Source organism: Danio rerio, chromosome 24, assembly GCF_052040795.2.
Source record: "Danio rerio strain M-AB ecotype USA chromosome 24, GRCz13ab, whole genome shotgun sequence".
Lineage (NCBI taxonomy): Eukaryota > Metazoa > Chordata > Actinopteri > Cypriniformes > Danionidae > Danio > Danio rerio.
In genome coordinates this window covers 4,021,749-4,039,677 of record NC_141044.1, presented here as the reverse complement: position 1 = coordinate 4,039,677, position 17,929 = coordinate 4,021,749, and the positions used below count along the sequence as shown (strand labels likewise).

The 17,929-nt window shown below is 38.4% G+C and overlaps 2 protein-coding genes across 10 annotated transcripts in view; one reads left to right on the top strand and one right to left on the bottom strand.

Annotated features, from left to right (window-relative positions):
- The window catches only part of adarb2 (adenosine deaminase RNA specific B2 (inactive)), a 619,893-nt gene that overhangs the window by 261,534 nt on the left and 340,430 nt on the right, over positions 1-17,929 (top strand). For 3 of the 7 annotated variants that reach the window (XM_087309033.1, XM_087309038.1, XM_087309036.1), the window contains exons 4-5: positions 4,128-4,258; positions 17,597-17,670. The gene's annotated coding sequence lies outside the window, so the exon portion shown is untranslated. Of the gene's footprint in view, positions 1-4,127; positions 4,259-14,587; positions 14,816-17,596; positions 17,671-17,929 lie in introns of all 7 variants that reach the window. The other 4 variants (XM_087309032.1, XM_087309037.1, XM_087309035.1 and 1 more) reach the window with 2 other exon arrangements.
- Positions 1-17,929, bottom strand: part of ifnu (class II cytokine, IFN-u) — a 121,914-nt gene that overhangs the window by 79,290 nt on the left and 24,695 nt on the right. The gene's annotated exons all lie outside the window — the stretch shown is intronic.

Genomic DNA, 17,929 nt, shown 5'->3' with positions numbered 1-17,929 from the left:
ATAGATAGATAGATAGATAGATAGATAGATAGATAGATAGATAGATAGATAGATAGATAGACGGATGGGCAGGCGGGCGGGTGGGCAAAGGGATGGGTGGTGGGTGGTCGGCTGGCTGGCTGGCTGGCTGGCTGGCTGGCTGGCTGGCTGGATGGAAGGATGGATGGATGGATGGATGGACGGAAGCTAAAAACTGTTGATATAACACAATTCTTGATTTTTGGGGGGGCAGGGGAGGTTATGTGCAGTCAACTTGAATAAAAAATGGATAAATGGGTGGATGGATGGATGGACAAATAAATAGATAGATAGATAGATAGATAGATAGATAGATAGATAGATAGATAGATAGATAGATAGATAGATAGATAGATAGATAGATAGATAGATAGATAGATCTAGGTTATGTGCAGTCAACTTAAATAAAAAAAAAAAAACTATTCAGTTAACTTAATTCTTTTATGTTGTCCCAATATAAATCGAATGTGTGGAACCCAGCTTTTTTTTCCAGTGTGTATGTGTGTGTGTGTGTGTGAACTAGAAGTACTGTATGAAAAAAATGGGAAAAACAAAATTGTTATGGGATGATATGGTGAAAAAATATAACTAAAAATCTATGATCTATTGATCTACAATTTATAGTTATATGCTTGAGTAAACCCTAATTAGCATTTTATTCTGTAAACTGCTTATTACATTTCTTATTTTGGATAAATGTAACATATATAGTATTGTCAAGTAGAATTTTTATTTTTATTTTGAACCAATTTCTTTATTTTAGATGAAGGAATGGATGGAATTTTTAAATGAATGGATGGATGGATGGATAGATAAATGCTGTAGATGGATGTGTGGATGCTGTGGATGGATGATGGATGGTGTAGATGGATGTATGGATTCTGTAGATGGATGTCATAAATAAATGTGATGGATGGATGACAGACGGATGGACTGATAGAAAGATAGACAAATGGATGGACAGACAGATAGATAGATAGACAGACAGACAGACAGACAGACAGACAGACAGATCTTTTTATATTAACAATTAATTATTCCTTTCTTTTTCACAAACATCAAGCAGATGCTGTCTACATATACCTATTTTTTTCATATCATATTCAGTCACTTAAATCACCGTTTATCTTATTCTAAAGCAGTTTTTACTTCAGCATATCATCGTTTACATGTTTAAGTGCATAGAGTTGCTGCCTTTTGATTGGCTGATTAGATATTTGCATAACCACCTGTTATACCTAATAAAGTGGCCAGTATATGTAGGTATATGTAGGTCTGAGCATAATCAAGTTTGCTATGTGTTTACGTCTTTGTACATATTATAAAGTGTTTCTGGTTTCAGTTTTCTCTCCGTTTGCTTCGCAGTGTTTCAGATACAGTTAAAAGCAGCTTTTTGTTCTCATGAGAATTGCATATTTATTTATTTTCGAGTCGAAGACATAAAGAGAGCGATACGTGTAGCTCTAATGAACTATGAATGTTGATGTGGGGAAAGAAAATCAACATTTTGGCTGCGAGTTCAGCTCTTACATTTGTAATCACCCGAGAGTTTCAGCCACTGAGCCACTGATTAAGACAATTGCACGCACACAGAGAAACACACACACACACTAAAAAGACCCTGGATAACTGAGGGAGGTTGATCGCCATGGAGCCGGAGCGTTAACGCTAATGCCGTTCTCACTGTTAACCTTTGAGTAATCACTGTTGAACTAGCATGAGCCGCACTCACATTACCGCATGCCCACGCTCGCCATTAGCGCCGGACAAATGTGCTATTCATTTTCATTAGTGCCAGCTTCACTTCTGATTCGCAGGCTGTTTTTTTTTTTTTTCATTTTAGAGGAGTGGGTGGTTGAGGAACAGAGGAGAGAGATATTCCTGCTTTGTGACCTTTTGAGCACCAGGTCAGACAAAATGCTTCGCTTAAAAAAAAGAGACTGTCCCATTTTCTGTTTTCAGCTGTTTACACCAGTGATGGTCTCCTGTATTGCAGGGGTTCCCAAACTTTTCAGGCCGCAACCCCCAAAATCACAATGCCAGTGACTTGCAACCCCCAAATTCCTCGGAGTTGGTTATAAATATAGAAACGTCGCGCACACACACACAACAATAGGCCTATATAGACAAGAGCATATAACAATACAAAAAAATGCACCAATCTAGAATCAGAAATTGCCAGGTATGTTCGCACATACAGTTCAACAGAATTACAGAGACAGGACAATAAACAGATAATAAATATATAAAAAAGCAGTAAGTAGTGAATGCAAATATACAAATAGACAAGTGTATGTAGAGCTATATTACTATATACAGCGTTATATGTGCAGCTGGTATGTGCAAATTGGCATGTAAAGTGTACAGCAAGTAGTGATGTTCGTTACACAATTATTATCATCACGTGTTCGTGAGATAGATTGCCTGAGGGAAGAAACTGGCTGTTTCTCAATATGCGTTTTTCAGCGGTCTTGCGTCCTCGTGTTCTCGTGTAACGTCATCATCAGCTGCCTAAGTTCAGTTCCAATACTCAAGACCGCAAGTACGGAGGACGCGTGAAACTTTCCGGATGTGATCTTGATATCGAGGACGCAACGATGCAGACTTGAGCACCGAACTCGCTCTGGAAGTCCCAGAAGTCATTGCGACTGGAGGTGGGAAGCGCAGCATTTTATTTAGATTTATTATTAAAGTTCAGAGATATCACTTATTTACCTCAGGAGTTTCCCTAAATGAAACGGTGAAAGTAAACATTAACATGAACATCTTAATAAAGGGTGTTTGTTTGCTGAAATTCGTATTAAAATTTGTTTTATTTATATTGTGCAGATTATATTTATAATGCTTTTATGCAAAGTATATATTTTGAAGAGGGGAAAAACAATAAATCGTTGTATGAGTGCTGTCATGTTTAAATAATTTCCATTTAAAACGCGTGAAGGTCACGTGACCATCAGGAAGAACGCAGCATCTCATTTCTCAAAGGACGCGTTCTCGCAGTCTCCTGAGTTTGTTCTTCCGAGGACACCTGGCAAGACCGCTCTCCACAAGAACGCAAGTCCAATCTCTGCGTTCTTGGAATTGAGAAACAGCCACTGTTTCTGCGTCCGGCTGCTCTGGTGCACAGTGCTCAGTAGCGTCGACCAGAAGGTAACAGTAATATAATTAAATTATATTAAATTACTTATTCTTATTATTAAAAATAATTGCATCTTTATTTTGGTCAAACTTCAGTCTGTTATCAAATATGGTTCCTAAATGCTTCTATTCCTCTACTTGATCAATCTGTGTGTGTGTCATTAATGAAGGTGGGTGTGATTTTTGCCAAGTACAATGGAATCCTGAATTTACATCTATGTTGATCCTGGAACATCATTTTGGGTTGAAATTGCAATCCATACCTACTGTATTTCCTAGTCAGAGGGAAATAATAGTTGGATAACACTCATGTAGAAATGCATACACCTAACCGTAAGCCAATTCTGAACAAAAACTCTAAATGTATTCCTTCATTCTGATTGGCTGATTGGAATGTTGTTCCAGGATCGACAGAGATGTTAATCCAGGAACAGTTCCTACTTGGTGAAATCACACTAACCCATGAATGACCATAGTTCGGAGTGCAGATGTTTTATGACAGCAGTTGATAATCACATTCAGGTCTAATTTCATCCTATTACATGAAATAAAATCCAAACTGAGTCGTGTTGTACATTAGCGTATTCAGAAATGTACAAGCTGTTATATTTGCTCTCGCAAGTCATTTAAATGACTACTTTAACAGCTTAATGGACACATTTATTTAATATAAACACCTTTTAAAATAGTTTGATTTGTGATGCTGCAATCAGGCCATTTCACACCAGTCGCTGACTAATGTTTGTAACATGTCTGCTGATTTATTGTAATAAATGCATGCTCTGTGTTCAGTGTCATAAAGATAATGTCTTTTTTATGCCTTTGAACAGCACTTTCTGCTTTCTTCTCTGCACGTAGTGTGAGTTTTATCACCCGTGGCTGTTTGCAATGTCCTGCTCTGGACTGCTCTGGCCACAGGTTTGTTTATCCGCACATCAGCATTTACCTGAAGCTAAAACTCCATTTTGCAGGGAACGAGTGGACGTCTGGAGGTCTGGCGCTGGTTTTTGGCTCCTGTAGTTGAACGGTGACCCGCCTCCGGTTGTGTGTCTCATGATGTTCTTATGCAAGGCAGAACGGAGACGGGAAAGTCACAAAACATGTAAGAATCTGTCATTCCAGCTCTTATGAAACAGAAGTGTAGGAGCAAAAGTTTTCTGAAAGGCTGCCACGTAAAGCAACAAAGGCTCATTGGGGTGACATTTTTGGGAAACTGCAAATACTTAACAGAAACTTTCTGTGTAAAACGAACTCACTGTGGTGTGGTATAACTGTGCTTTCACATCGCATCAAAGTTTGCCCGGGCCGCCCTGGCGACAACGCTGTCTGCTTTCACAGCTCCAGCAGTGAGAGCGTCAAAATTCGCTACATTGTTGTTGTTATAGATGTAGCTGCAGTAGTAGTCGTTGTAGTAGTAGTGATGGTTGAAGTTGTTGTTGTTGTTGTCATTCACACCGCGTGTTTGCTCTGGCCACCCTGGTGACAGCGATGTCTGCCCTCACATCTCCAGCGACGGGAGCATCAAAATTTGTTACATTGTTGTTGTAGTAGTAGTAGTCCTTGTAGTAGTAGAAGTAGTAGTATTGTAGTAGTAGTTATGGTTGTTGATGTACAGTAGTAGTAGTAGTATTTGTTGTTGTTGTCGTTCACACTGCGTCAAAGTTTGCTCTGGCTGCCCTGGCGACATCACTGCCTGGCTTCACAACTCCAGCAGCGAGAGCATCAAAATTCACTACATTAGTAGTAGTTGTTAAAGTAGTAGTAGTAGTTGTCGTTTACACCACGTTGCTACTGTCATTTGTTCTGTTTTTCTTTTGAACACAAATGAAGATAAAGGCGGAGAATAATGAAGATAATAAAGCAGCATGCAGCATTCTTTAAAAACATCTTCTGTTGAACACAAATGAAGATATTTTGAAGAATGCTGCTTTTTTTATTCTCCACCATTTTTCCTCCTTCTTTTTCTCCTTCTCATACTCTTATTTCTTCTCATCCTCCTCCTTGTTCTTGTTCTTCTTCATTTTCTCCTCCTTTACCTATTTTATAACCCACCTCCTTTTTTCCTCCTTCTTCTTTTCCTCCTCTTCGTCCTCCTCATCCTCTTTTTTCTTCTCCTTTCTCTTCTGAATTCATATTTACTTCCTCCTTCTTTTCCTTCACCTTATTGTCCTCTTTTCATTTCCTCCTCTCCATTTACCTTTTTTCCCACCTCCCTTTTTCCACCTCTGTTCCTCCTTCTCTTCTTCCTTTTTCTTATTCTTGTCCACTTCTGTCTTCTCCTTCTCCTCCTTGTTCTTCTTCTTTTCCTCCTCCTCATTTACCTTTTTTTCTCCACCACCTCTTTTCCACCTTCCCCTTTTCCTCCTCATCCTCCTTTTTCTTATTCTTATCCAATTCTCTCTTCTCCTCCTCCCTTTCCTCCTCATCCCCCTCCTTCTAATTCTCATCCACTTCTGTCTTCTTCTCCTCCTTGTTCTTTTTCTTTTCCTCCTCCTCATTTACCTTTATATTCTCCACCTCCTCTTTTTCACCCTCTCCTCCTTCTTTTCCTCCTCATACTCCTTTTTTTTGTTCTTGTCCACTTATCTTCTCCTCCTTGTTCTTCTTCTTTTCCTCCTCCTCCTTTTTATTCTTCATTTCCACCATCTCCTCCTTCTTCGCCTTTTTGATCTTATTCTCCTCCTCCTTATTAGGCTTTTCTATGTCCTCCTCCATTTTCTTCTCCTCTTTTTTGTTCTTCTTTTCACCTTCTCCTCCTTCCCTTTCTCCTCCTTCCTCTTTTCCTCCTCCAATTTATCTTATCCCTCATTTTTTTACCACCTTTCCTTTCGTTTTTCCTTTCTTTCTCTTTTTATTCCTTCTTTGTCACGTTTTCCCTCCTTTTTCCTTCCACTTCCCCCTCACCTTTCTTCTTTTTCTCTTCCTCCTCCAACTCTTTGATTGTCTGCTTATTTTTCTGTTCTTATTTTCCTCTCACCTCTTTTCCTTTCTTTTTTATTCAGTCATGGTCAACCTATCTTTTCCCCTCCTTATACTCATTCTCTTCTCTTCCTCTCTCTCGTCCTCCTCCATCTCTTTAATTTGATCAGCTCATCATTTAATTTTAACAAAACTCTTAATAATAACTAATAATGAAAACAATACTTGCTTTACATATCCCTGGATCCCTTGGATGTGTAATATAAAGTAAAACTAATTCATAACAATGTGATACAGAGAAAAGACAGCCAAAAAGGAGTTGTGGGCGATTCATTGATACCCCTGCAGATGGTTTAAAGACACAGGCAAGCAAAAAAAAAAAAAAATCTCCTGACAAGAAAATAGCTGAAAGACCTATTATAGTGGGGAGGTAATGGTGCGGGACAGGCACTGATACAAATAGCCGAGGAAGGGCATTTCACTCAGATAATGGGGTGGAAGGTTTCTGGCATGAGGAGATTCATGTACAGACAAGAAAGCTTTGATGCAGTGACATTGGAGAAACCATAAAAACTCTGGAGTAAAATAGCGAGGCGGTTACTTGCCGCTAATGGGATCCTTAGCTTTCAGGAGCTAGATTTAAGACAACGTGAGCTGAGAAACTAAAATATTGTAATTTAGTGACCGTTTTGTTTTCTGATTTGTTTGTAAATATGAATATTCAAATATTCCAGCCATAAATTAAAGTGAGATCGAATGAAGTGAGTGAATTTTTGTATTCAAGATTTTAGGCCTTGTAATTTTTAGTCACCATTAAATCCAGTTTTTTAGCTGCAGTTTTGTCTTGTTTGTTTTTTAAAAGACAAGTCAGATTTTTAGGTATCGGCGTGAATTAAAACATCATTATTACTGTGCTGGAGTTTATTCTGCAATAAATTAGAGGCTGTCTAAATGATAACACTAATTTCCTTTTTTTACAGGCAAATAACAGGAAAACTGCTTTTTTCTAAATTTTTCCCCTCCATTGTAAGAAACAGATTATGCATCTTATTTAAAACGTGTGATATCCAGTAAATATGACAGTCAATAAAAAAAGTCAACAGTGTGCTAACTTTTAACAGTGAACAGTGAACTTTTAACAGTGAACAGTGAACTGAGCTGCAGTCAGCTTCTGTGAAAAAAAAAAACGAGTTATAAGTAGGGTCAGATGCAATCTACGGACATTTTTTGCTATTTCTTTGCAAATTTTAGTTAAAAATGGTATGATAACGGAATGAATTTGGAACTATCATAACTAAAACCTTAATATATGAACTAAAAGGTAATACCTTTTAAACTTGTATATAATGTTTACAATGCAAATCCAATCTGATCCACTTTATTTAGTAAACAAAGCAAGTCTTTCACATAATATATCTGCTAAAAGACAGAAAATATTACTTTAAAAACTGTATTGTAAATACTGATGACTAAATGACTGATTTGTGCAACTTCACAGTGTGTTCATTCATTCATTTATTTGCCTTCGGCTTAGTCCTTTATTTATCAGGGGTCGTCACAGTGGAATGAACCAGCAACTATTCTAGCATATGTTTTACACTGTGGAGGCCCATCCAGCTGCAACCCAGTACTGGGAAACACCCATACACTCTCACATTTACACACACTCATCCACTATGGCCAATTTAGTTTATTCAATTCACCTATAGCGCATATGCGGGAAACCGGAGCACCCGGAGGAAACCCATGCCAACACGGGGAGAACATGCAAACTCCACACAGAAATGCCAACTAACCCAGCTGGGACTCAAACCAGCAACTTTCTTGCTGTGAGGTGACAGTGCTAACCACCGTGCTACCCGCAGTGTATTACGTCTTGTGTCTAGTTTTCTAGGATTCTGAAGTTGTTCAGTAACCAGCTTTGAGTAATTTTTGATCAAAACAAGCGAAAAGTGCTGGGCTGTTTACCGCGTTACTCTCACTCCAATGCTGCATCTTCTCTGATTAGGTGCATTATGGCTAATTTATGGCTGTTAATTAGGCTCAGTTTCGTGCTGAATTTCTCATTAAGCTGCTGGGGTTTGTCACTCTCAGCGTGGAGTCGGCTTTGACACGGCTTTGAAAGTTGTGCATGTTTATAAGATGACACAAGTCAGAGACGTCATGTACGATCTCACTCAATGCCCATCCACTGTAGTCAATTATCACCCTTCATGTTTCATCATTCCAGAGCAGTGTGTGAGGAATGTGTTCAGTTCCTCTATCTATCTATCTATCTATCTATCTATCTATCTATCTATCTATCTATCTATCTATCTATCTATCTATCTATCTATCTATCTATCTATCTATCTATCTATCTATCTATCTATCTATCTATCTATCTATCTATCTATCTATCTATCTATCTATCTATCTATCTGCTTGCCTGCCTGCCTGTCTGTAGCATATATTTATCTATTGCATTCATCAATCTATCTATAACATCCATCCATCCATCCATCTGTCTACCGACCATCCATCCATTCATCTATCAATATACAGAATCCATCCACCCTCTTATCCATCCATCCATTTACATCAATGCATCCATTCACCCATCTATCTATAACATACATCCATACATTTATTTACCTATAGCATCATCCATCTATCTATCTATTTACATAATTCATCCATCCATCCATCCGTCCATCCATCCATCCATCCATCCATCCATCCATTTACACTGTATAACTATACATCTACAGCCTATATCCATCCATGCATCCATCCTTCTATTTACACCCTCCATCCTTACATCTACATCATCCATCTCTCCATCCATCCATTTTCAGAATCCACCCTTTTATTTACAGCATTCATTCATTCATTCTTTCATTCATTCATTCATTCATTCATTCATTCATCTACAGCATCCATTCATCCATTTATCAATCTATGAAATCCATCCATTTATCCATCCATCCATAGCATTCATCATCTATCAATCTACAGCATCCATCCATCATCTACAGAATCCCTCCCTCCATTTATCCATCCATCCAACCACAGCATCCATCATCATCCATCCATCTACAGCATCCAATCATCATCTACAAAATCCCTCCATCCATTCATCAACAATCCAATAATCTATCTACATAATCCCTCCCTCCCTCCATCCATCTATCCACAGCATCCATCCATCTACAGCATCCATCCATCATCTACGGTATCCCATCATCCATTCATCAAAAATCCATCAATCGGTCTACAGAATCTATCCTTCCATCCATTCACAGCATCCATCCTCATCCATCCATCTACAAAGCATCCATCCATCCACAGCATCCATCCATTCATCCACAGCATCCATTCATCTATCCATCCATACATCCATCCATTCACAGCATCCATCCATCCATCCATTCATTCACAGCATCCATCCATTAATTCATCCATACATCTGTCCATTCACAGCTTCCATCCATATGCAGCGTCCTTTAATCTACAGCATCCATCCATCCATCCATCCATCCATCCATCTACAGCATCCATTCATCCATCCATCCATCCATCCATCCATCCTTCCATCTATACTAGAGATGTCAAACTCAGTTCCTGAAGGCCCGCAGCCCTGCACAGCTTAGTTCCAACCCTGCTTCAACACATTCACCTGTAGGTTTCAAACAAGCTTATAACACTCAACTAGTTTGATTAGGCGTGTTTTATTAGGCTTAAAGCTAAACTCTGCAGAGTTGCGGCCCTCTATTAACTGAGTTTCTCACCTGTGATCTATACCATACATCCATCAATCTACAGCATCCATCCATCCATCTACAGTGTCCAATGAATTTAATTGAATAAGCTATATTGGCCGTAGTGTATGTGTGGGAATGAGAGTGCATGGGTGTTTCCCAGTGCTGGGTTGCGGCTGGAAGGGCATCCGCTGCTTCTGGGTAAGTTGGCGGTTCATTCCACTGTGGTGACCCCTGATACATAAAGGGACTAAGCCAAAGAAAAATGAATGTAGCATGTAAATATGAGGTAAAGTAAAGGGAAACTTAAAATAAGAAACTTAAAAAAAAATGCACACAACGTTATATGATTAAAAACTTAAGAATAGGATTAATCGTATTCATAATGCGAAAAAATGAGGAAAAAGAAGTTTGATGTCAACAATGACTTTTATTTTAAAGTAATTGCAACTAATAATACATCACAATAAGCTTAATATTAATTTTGAAAAATGGACAGTAAAAAAATATAGACTAAACCAAGATTATTATAGGACAAACATCAGAGATCAGAGAGAAAAAAGAGCAGCTTCAAGTAAATTGCAGTGCGCTTTTCTTTCATCCAGCGATTGTTTATTTTAATTGTTGAAATCCTGTTTTTTTTTCTCCCTCAAGATAATCAAAAAGATCCTTTATCAGCCTCGACGACATTTGATGTGCAATTGATGTAGTTTCTTATTAATGATAGCGTTCATTCTGATCTTTAATTAGCAGCTTTTGTGTTGGAGACAGATTAAATAAACAAAGGCTTTGAGTTAAATGGACTCTAATGAGAATAACAGGCGAGAGGGAAACATTTTAATTATTGTTAATTATGCAAATAAAGGTAGTAGTTTCAAACAAACGAGCCTGAAAGGTCATTTTAGTTCAGGGAAATAAAATGATACTTATTATTGTGCAACGTCTACAGACAGTGATTATCAGTGACGCTTCGAGATTCTAAATTCAGTTGTTTTGGATGAATGATGTCGCTTTTGGTGTGAGTCATGCACTGAAGCAGACATGCGGATGAATCTTTGATAATGGCAAGACAAATATATTAAATCTCCGGCATGCTGGTTTGAACTTCTTTAACACATTTTGTAGAGTAAATAATGGTCATTATCTAAATAATACAATTGGAAAATAGACAAAATGTCCCTTTTATGAATTCAGCCCTCCAGCAAAAAAAACTGTCAAAGGCAAACTATGTGTAGTACAATGTTTTGGCAATTTATTCTAAAATAACCAAACGTTAAATAACACGTCTGATTTAAGATTTTACATCTCTACAAATAAACCATGACTGACAAAATATTATGTTCAAATGAAGTAATTTACAATTTATGTGTACAAATTTGATCATAAAATGATTGATAGGCCAGTGGTGCGTTTCCAACTTAGGTTAGCCAACTAAGGTTGTAAGTTCCATCGTTTCCCAAATCCATCGTTCCAACGAACATTTGCAAACTGCATCGGAAACATGTATGCTTGCATCTACACCTCTAGAGTTGTAGTTAGAAGCATAGTTCCTGGCTGTGTTCTATTCCCAGTTATTCACCCTATGCCCTATTCATTTCGAACGTTCCAACATTAAAACTTGGAATTAATAAAAAAAAAATTAACAAAATCTCTTAGTTATAATTTGCTTTCAAAGTATTTTTACAGTTCAGTTTTAGCGATCTTCATATTGACCATCACGTTCCCTTCACAGTGCTTTTTGAAAACATTAAATGCAATTTTGCACGCAGCCGTGGCTCATGACAAAAGCTATAGGTGACCAATTATTTAAAAGCCAAATTTACATCTCCAAAGCTTATGAAAACTAAAATATATAGCATACATTAATGCTTTTAATTTAAAATAGGTTATATATTAATAAATGTAGCCTACTGACGTGGGTCTTTTGGTTTGAACATTTCTGCAGTGGTTTTAATGTGTCAAATTGAAAAAGCAGACCTTTACAATAAATAAGATAAACTGTAAAAAAACAATAATAATAAAAAACTTTATTATTATTATTATTATCAAGTAGGATTTTTTTTACATTGCTTAATAAATAGCTTACTGTACATCCATTAATGATTTATATCTGAGATTAAAGTATGTGTTAGCTAGTTCATGTTTTAGAATAGAATATGGCATATTCTCAATAATATTTCTAAAAGAAACATAGGCCCTGTATGTGCCATTTATATATATATATATTTATATATATATATTCATATGGAAAAATGAGCGCATGTTTTGATATTGGTTGATTGGTTGGCTGGCAGGCTGGTTGGCTGACTGGCTAGCTGGTTGGTTGGTTGGTTGGTTGTTGGTTGGCTCGTTGGTTGGTTGGTTGGTTGGTTGTTGGCTGGTTGGTTAGTTGGCTAGCTGGTTGGTTGGTTGGTTTGTTGGTTGGTTGGTTGGTTTGTTGGCTAGCTGGTTGGTTGGTTGATTGCTTGGTTGGTTGATTGGTTGGTTGGTTGGTTTGTTGGCTGGCTGGCTGGTTGGTTGGTTGGTTGGTTGGTTGGTTGGTTGGTTTGTTGGCTAGCTGGTTGGTTGGTTGGTTTGTTGGTTGGTTGGTTTGTTGGCTAGCTGGTTGGTTGGTTGGTTGATTGCTTGGTTGGTTGATTGGTTGGTTGGTTGGTTGGTTGGTTGGTTGGTTGGTTGGTTGGTTGGTTGATTGGTTGGTTGGTTGGTTTGTTGGCTGGCTGGCTGGCTGGTTGGTTGGTTGGTTGGTTGGTTGGTTGGTTGGTTGGTTTGTTGGCTAGCTGGTTGGTTGGTTGGTTTGTTGGTTGGTTGGTTTGTTGGCTAGCTGGTTGGTTGGTCGGTTGATTGCTTGGTTGGTTGATAGGTTGGTTGGTTGGTTTGTTGGTTGGTTGGTTTGTTGGCTGGCTGGTTGGTTGGTTGGTTGGTTGGTTTGTTGGCTGGCTGGCTGGTTGGTTGGTTGGTTGGCTGGTTGGATGGATGATTGGTTTATTGGTTGGTTTGTTGGCTGGCTGGTTGGTTGGTTGGTTGGATGGATGATTGGTTTATTGGTTGGTTGGCTGGCTGGTTGCCTAGCTGATTGCTTGGTTGGTTGGTTAAATGATCTGTTTTTATGTGTTTGTGTGGTTATTTCTGTGCAACTAACTTTGTCTACAAGGTATCAACACTGAACTGTAAAAGAAACTAATGCAGATGAATGTAAAATAATGCTCACAAAATTGCTCACTATATCCTAAATAGGGACCTGTTTGAAGGGGCAGTCATTTATAGTGATGTCTGGTGTTTTGATAGTAATGCTCTCCTACAGTATGTAAATGCTCAAACTACGCTTGTTCCCGTCTTTGTTTTAAGAATGCAGAAGGTAGTTTTGACTAAAAATGAACAGTTTTACACCATCTTGCTGAGTCCTTGGCAGTTCAAACCATTGAGGTTAAATTACTATCTTACAAACATATTGTCAAAAAAATGGCTAATTGGTACAAATTCATAAGATTTAATTTTAATTAAAACTAACAATTTCTAAAGGAGGCGTGCTCCACAATTAGCCACTAAATCAAAAAGAATATGAATTGCGTTGTCTACTGTAAAATCAATGATGCTTCGCTCTTTCCTAACACAACCTTTATTCTCAATTTTGACGAAATGTTGTAAAAAGGTTGATCATGGTTCTTTGCAGGAATCTCGACAGTTATATTAAAACAAACTAACAAGAAAAAAGAAAAGTTGTAGCAGTTTAGTTGGTAATACTGTGATTATGGCTGCAGCTTAGGGAATGAGGGACAAATTTAGCTCAAGGTCCTACAGTGAGGATAAAGCTTATGGAAAAGTGCATGTGGCTGCAGTTCTGGGCCGCACGCTAACAGCTCAGAGATGAAGTGCTGACAGTTTGGCTTTAAATGGGAAAGAGCTCACAGGAGAGGCCGTTTCTGCTGCTTACTCTCTCTGTCGGAAAGTCCTGATAAACGAATTTTAATATTCAGAGCCGTTTTGAACCTCGAAACAAAATCCGTCCAAACGCGAGCATGTCAACATGAAATTAAAAGCAGCATGCATCCCTTTTTTGTTATATTGTACGTTTTATCTGTTATTATAATTATCTAGACTTTCACGATGCAGATCTTTGTATATTATACAACAGCTGAGTTAGATCTAATCCTCAAATTTAGTTTAACAGTCTAGTAGCGCATACATTTCATCCACATTAGTCAGTGATCAAGTGATTTTTAATTTATAGTATATAATATTTTGAATTAAGCACACAGATGCCTTGGATACATAAACCATAACATAAATTTCTTATTTACACAACTGTACTAAAACAAACATTTTCATGAGTGTCCTCCATTTCTATCCACTACTTATTCATTTTATACTGTATATAGTTCAATTCATACTTTCAGCCTCAGAGTCGCCCCCTGTTGATTCAAATAATAGTACAACGGTTAGTGTGTTAAGTATGAAAGCCTCCATCAGAGGATCTTGGTCTGGAGTAAGGTGAAATTCTAAATCAGCCTTTACTTGTCACTGACCCACATGCATTTTCCTGTCAAAAAATAACAGCAGCTTTGTATTTTCTGCATGCGTTCACACATATGGCAGGCAGTATGGATACTGATGAGTGCTTAAGCTTGATGTGTTCTGAGAATGCGTCTCCTTTCAGTCCCATGCGACGTCCACACACGCGCGCACACACAGATGTTACAGAGTTCTTGCATCCCTCTGGACTCATTTCACCCTTAGAGTGGCTCACCACCCTCTCCAAATCTCTCCCCAAACAGGTTTACTCTCATCCTTCACTCCCGCTGCAGTCGATAGGGCTCGCGCTGCTCTTAAACCCATTACGGATGTGCTTCGGCCAACTGTGAAACCTCTGTCTGCTCCATATCTGCCGCCAACTCCAATCAACACTGAACTCCAGCGGCCCAAAACATCCACGGCTGTCATACACATGCTTCCAGAGAGCGTCGCCGTGTGAAGGATTGAGTCCCGCACGCAGTGGAGAGCAGGTTCGTGACCGTGTTTAGCAACACACATGTAAAACAGTCTTTAGGACTGGACATAATGCAAGAAAACAAAACATGAGTTAAAAATAGAGATATTCTAATCAAATATTACTGCAGCAAAAGTATTAAAGTGTTTCCATTTTATTTGAGTTACAGAAGTACAGAAGTATTTTTATGTTCTTAATAGTGCTGGGCAAAAGTTAGTGCGAACTGTTTGTATGTCAAAAACCATTGACTTTTTTTCACCCCAGATTAGGGTTTTTCGTAACACACATAAAACATTATTCCAGCTCACCTGCTACTTTTTTTTTCTTTGATTACTTACACTCACCGCCACTTTATAAGGTACACCTTACTAGTACCGAATTATACCCCCTTTTGCCTTCAGAACTGCCTTAATCATTCGTGGCATAGATTCAGCAAGGTACTGGAAATATTCCTCAGAGATTTTGCTCCATATTGACATGATAGCATCACGCAGTTGCTGCAGATTTGTCGGCAGCACATTCATGCGAATCTCCCGTTCCATTACATCCCGAAGGTGCTCTATTGGATTGAGTTCTGGTGACTGTGGAGGCCATTTGAGTACAGTGAACTCATTGTCATGTTCAAGAAACCAGTTTTTCCAATTTTTTCAAATCTTCTATTGTCCAGTTTTGGTGACCCTGTGTGAATTGTAGCCTCAGTTTTCTGTTCTTAGCTGACAGGAGTGGCACCCGGTGTGCTCTTCTGCTGCTGTAGCCCATTTGCCTTAAGGTTGGATGTGTTGTGCATTCAGAGATGCTCTTCTGCATACATCGGTTGTAACGAGTGGTTATGTAAGTTACTGTTACCTTTCTATCTGCTGGAACCAGTCTGGCCATTCTCCTCTGACCTCTGGCATCAGCAAGGGATTTGCGCTCACAGAACTGCCGCTCACTGCATATTTCAACTTTTTCGGACCATTCTTTGTAAACCCTAGAGATGATTGTGCGTGAAAATCCCAGTAGATCAGCAGCTTCTGAAACACTCAGACCAGCCAGTCTGGCACCAACAACCATGCCACATTCAAAGTCACTTAAATCCCCTTTCTTCCCCATTCTGATGCTCGGTTTAAACTGCAGCAGATCGTCTTGACCATGTCTACACACCTAAATGCATTGAGGTGCTGCCATGTAATTGGCTGTTTAGAAATGTGCGCTAACAAGTATGTCGCTATTAAAAAAGTCACATGAAAGCATATTAGATTTCTGGATTTTATCAAAATCTCCAAGTAAATCTTTGGTTGTTTACAGAATTAGTTAGCATTATTAGCATATTCATCATTATCCTTATTTGGTCTACAAAAACAAAAAACAGTTTTTCTATGCGTTTTAATGTCGTAATTTTTGTTAAGCCATTTAAAACACTAACGAAGAATAAAAGCTTTTAGGAAGCTGCAGGATGAATCACACTATCTTAATTAAAGCCCACAAGCATTTACACGGGATATGAATAAAATAACAGGCACTTGTGAAAACAGGCCCTTGAAAAGACAAGTTATGAAGATTTATGAACGCTTTAAGAACTTGCAGAATTTCATTATTTTACATCTCTATTATGATCTTTATAAGCATGCATAATGAAATGCCTAATAAAAGATTTAATAAATGGACTTCTGTTTAAAGTCAGATGGATTTGGCACTGGTGGAGAGAAGGGAGAATAGAGGGGGAAGTCTATTGTACGCTGAAAATAGAGGGCTGTCACAAATGGATTAAGTACTCGGTATAAAAATGAATTCGGTTTCAATTAAAAGAGGGTGATGGTGGTCTATTTCAAGTCTCTCAGCTGGAATAAAGAGTCAGAATGAGTGGTACCTGTGGAAGGTAATATTGAAATAACTGTAATTACAAGACTTGTCTCCCTGTGAAGGCACTTGGCAACTGTGTTCAACAAAAGCTTAACCAGCTTACAACAATGTCTGTTCTGAGTAGAGCGGGGATCGGTTTCTACAAACCCCTTACAGGCACAATATGTACAATTTGTTTTCATTAACATCACTAAAACAGTGTTATGCATTTTGCTGACTTATGTACTTAAATTATCCCAAATGTTGAAATACAGAGAAGTAGCTAGAGAGACGGAGGGCCCTATCATACACCCGGCGCAAGGCGCGGCGCATCTATGGCATCTTTAAAGAGACAGGCACTTACAGCATGGTATAACAAATGATATATGGAGATTTTTAAGCTAAAAATTCTGAAATATATTCTGGTGACTCCTGACACTTCTATTATATGTTGTTAGAAATAATTGTGCATAATTGTTCCCCCTTAAAACCTAAAGTACTGCCAGTGAGATGAATGGGAACGCAAATGGATGGCTTTCTCCAGGTGTTATAGACCTGTTTGGTGACAGGGAAAACAATGCAGACAATGCATTCAAATAAACTACTATCAGCGGGTGCAATTAATTCTGGCTGAATTCCCCCTTGAGTGTTTAGAATCGACAACAGGAGCCTAATACAACACGTTACAAGAATGAATTGATTTATGTAAGCGTCAAAGTTCTAAAGCCTAAAGCATATTATCACAACGCGCCAGAGAAGGGGGGAAAAGCGAACTAATTTAAACTTACACCCATCAATTCTTGAAAGCGTCACCATGCATTTCCTCCAGGGTAGCTAATTTGGGATGTAATAATCAGTTTGATAACTACTTATCATTATCGATCTCTCTTTAAAAAATCTCTTTTAAAGTCTCTCAGGGAGTAAAGCGGCTGCTTGGATTTTGTCATTTGTTTCCTGCTTTTTGTTTCCACCACAGGCCAGGACTCATTGCTCGATAACAAATGAGAGCTCAGAGGGGAAAAGGACCAGAAGACACACACGAAAAACAAGGCATGCTTTCTACACACACACTTGCTCTTGTTTGTTGCTCTTTAATTAAAGTCCACACCATGTGATGTCAAATCTCATCCCCTCCACTGCTCTATCTTGGAGCACGTCCATGGCTTATCACACACGTATCGATCCTTTCTGGAAGGTATGTTTGTTGGAGGGGATTTGACTTTATTTTTGAAAGGAGGGCATCTTGACATTATTTTTATGTGGTTGATTGGTTATTTTTTTTTTTAGTATGTACTTTAGTATGCTAATG